At 39.8% G+C, this 3,404-nt stretch overlaps 1 pseudogene; it reads left to right on the top strand.

Annotated features, from left to right (window-relative positions):
• The first annotated feature begins 1,151 nt into the window (after positions 1 to 1,151).
• LOC112475352 lies at positions 1,152 to 1,270 on the top strand (annotated as a pseudogene).
• The last annotated feature ends 2,134 nt before the right edge of the window (positions 1,271 to 3,404 follow it).

Raw genomic sequence — 3,404 nt, forward strand, 5'->3', positions numbered from 1 at the left:
CCCTTGTTTCATATCTTAACTTGTGAGTTTTATGCCTAGCTCTGGTTAAGTGCTTCTGAAAAATCAGAGCTGAAGCTTGCTGGGATTAGGGATTATAAATTGTCTCCCACATGACCCATTATTTCAAAAGCTCTAACTCGAGTGTATAAATGCCTGTGCTTCCAGGCTGAATGATTCATGGCCTCTAGTACCTATTTTCTTCTCTGAAGGTTGAAGCGATGATGATATCTTATACCTTATTAATTTCTTCTGTCCTCTCATTCTTTCTCTGTTCTTCAATCTAAGGCTTCTCTTTCTTTTCCCTTTATCTTTCCTTTTGTTTCAAATTAGCCACCTTCTCAGACTTTGCCATTGCTGTCAATAGGGCAATTATTATTTGTCTTATTCAAAATTGATACTAGGTGACATCACTGATGCCTCCATTTTCCTCACATCTAGTTAGGGACCATTTCTGTCAGCCCTGTCAATGCTGGCGGGCGTGGCATCGACTACATTCATTTCCTGCTGGCCTCTGCTATTGCTTGCCATTATCCATATTATGTCCAGAGGTTAATAGTCTCCCTCTTGAAAATTTCTCTTTCGTCAAATCTATATCGTTAGAAAATTAACATATTATTACTAAAACTATTTTAAAACTTTCCAAGGAATTTCCCAGTCTTAATTATACATTTCTAATCCAAGCCATTTCAAGGCTCTCACTCCATCAGGCACCTTCTTTTCATCTTATCCCCTGTAGCATTGTAGCTTGGTTCAGTAAGAGTTCCTGAAAATCTCAGGCATATTTGTTTACCTGGCTATCTTTGCTTAAGCTCTTCTACCTCCCTGAAATTGTCTCCCTTTGTCTCTACTCTTACCTAACGCTAGTCCCTTCTTTAAAGTCTGTCTTGGATCTGACCTGTTCTTTGGAAGCTTTTCTGGTTGCTCAGTTTATAATATTTTCTTCTCCTTTAATAACCTACAGGCACTCACCCTCTCTACTGTTCTTTCACTTTAATTTAATGATAGCTAGCCATAATATTATTTCTCTATTAATAGAAATATCCTGTCTTCCAGCTAGATTATATATCCCTTGAGTATATCAACTTTCTCTTCTCTTATACTTCTTTGACTTGAAATTCTCACAACAACAATTAATGAAAAGAATAACAGCAGTCTGCAGCCATGCCACCCTGAACAAGCCCGATCCCGTCTGATCTCGGAAGCTATGCAGGGTCGGGTCTGGTTAGTACTTGGATGGGAGACCACCTAGGAAGACCAGGTGCTATAGACATAAAAAATAAATAAAAAATAAGGGATTGTAAGATGACAAGGTCCTTGCAATCTGTGAGGTCAACCAAGGGTGGCCTCGCCTTAAAAAAATTTAAAAAAAGAATAACAGCAATATACAACATGCTTGGAACTATACTGAGTTTTATGTTCATGATCTCATTTGACTCCTTACCATCACTGAGTGAGGCAGGCACTATTAATCTTTTCCCTCTGCAAATAAGGGAGCTGAAGCTTAGAGAAGGAAAGTAACTTTTCTCTGGTCACAAAACTAGTAAGTTTTAAAGTCAGCATTTTATCTTTGGTTTTTCTTGCAGCAGAACCTAAACTCATAAACCTATTTTCTATTGAGAGCCCAGTTTTTCACTCAGTGGGCTATATTTAGAGTTTTTAAGGGCCATTGAAATACAAATCATTGTCCTTGTAACTTATTCATCGGTATGATAACTACAAATAGCTAAAGCAGCCCAAACCAGCCTACCCAAAATGGGCAAATTCCTGTGGAAGCACACAACGTTCTCAGGAAACCCAAGTGCAGCCAGCCATCATGCGGGATTAACAATGCTGCAAATTTCTTTCTACTCTTTCCACTGAGAGGTCAAGTCTATTCTCTTCCCCCAAACCCAAGCTGGGCTTAGTGAGCTGCCTAATAGAATGGGAGCAGAAGAGAATGCAGTGCCAGTTTCCAGCCCGGGACCTTAACGAATGGACAGCTTCCATGTCCTCTCTCTTGGAAAACTTTCTGGGGGGATTCTGAGCCACTCTGAAACAAGTCGGACTAGTTTGAGACTATCATGCTGCAGAGGTCACATGTAGATGGTCAAATTGACAGTTCTAGCTGATCCCAGCCTTCCTTTCAACTTCTCCAAAGGTACCAGACATATCAGTAGAGCCATCATGGGCTCTCTAGAACAGTCTGTCTACCGGCTGAATACTAGTGAGTAACTTCGGTCAATGACATAGGAAGCAGAAGACCTACCCACTCAAGCTCTGCTTTAATTCCTAATCCACAAAATCATGAGATATAATAAAATAGTTCTTGTTTAATTTTGAGATAATCAAAAAGCACTAAATTTTGAGATAATCTGCATAGCAATTGGTAAGTGGAACTAACTAGAACCAGGGAGTGTTGACCATAAACTGCTCCATGAGCCTACAGAGCCTCGTTAAGTGCCTGTGTCATTCTTCTTTCTGTGGATCAACTTCCTCTTTTTCTGTGCATATGGCAGGGTTCCCTAGTTTATATATCCTTCTAGTTCAAGAGATGATGGCAATAAAATAGTATCTCTTGTTTTAATTCTAAATTTTTGTGGGAGAAATTTTTAAATTTGGCTTAGCTCGAATTCATTTTCAACCCTGCTACAGTAAGCTGTAGCTAAGGAGGAGGGGTCATATAATATAAATATGGCTTCCAGCATCCACAACAGTGCAGGTATGGCAGGAGAATTAAGTGGTTTTCACAAAAATACCCAGTTATACTACAGTTAAAAGCCTGCCTTCCTTATTTCTGGATCCTCAAATGACTCTGCTCTCTTCTTCCAGCCTATAAAGTATATCAGCTTCTTAAAGTGTTTCATATGCTCATTAGCACAATATTGATCTCATGAGTGACCTCCATTATTCAGTGTCCTCTAGAAGTTCTTTGAGAAGCACAAGAAATTGGCATCCCAGGCATCGGCAGCCTCTTCCCTCTACTTCCCTTTCCTTCCCTCTCCTTCCATCAAAACATTCTCCCCAGGAGCAGTGACCGGTCCAGAGGCAGACTAGCAGAGTGGTTAAGAAGGAGTCTCATGTACATACACACGTTCTATAATGCAACATTTTCCAAACATTAGTCGTTCATTACTACATTTTGGATTTGAACCCATTTCCATCTACTACTGATACTAATATTTACTTTATCTTTTCTTTAAGTAAATTCCTCTACTTAAAATACGTATGCATTTATTTATAAAGTAACTATCGGGACTGCTGGGTTCTGGGTCAACCTGTAGGAGTTCGGAAGTCACCACTCCATCCTCACAACTAAAAAGCTGAACAGAATGGAAAGTTATCAACTCTCCTTGGATGCATAATGGAGGGGAGGGTGCAAGGCAAACTGCTGCTCTGAGACTGGAGAGAGACAGGTAAAAACAGGA

Source organism: Pteropus alecto, unplaced genomic scaffold (genome assembly GCF_000325575.1).
Source record: "Pteropus alecto unplaced genomic scaffold, ASM32557v1 scaffold40, whole genome shotgun sequence".
Classification (NCBI taxonomy): domain Eukaryota; kingdom Metazoa; phylum Chordata; class Mammalia; order Chiroptera; family Pteropodidae; genus Pteropus; species Pteropus alecto.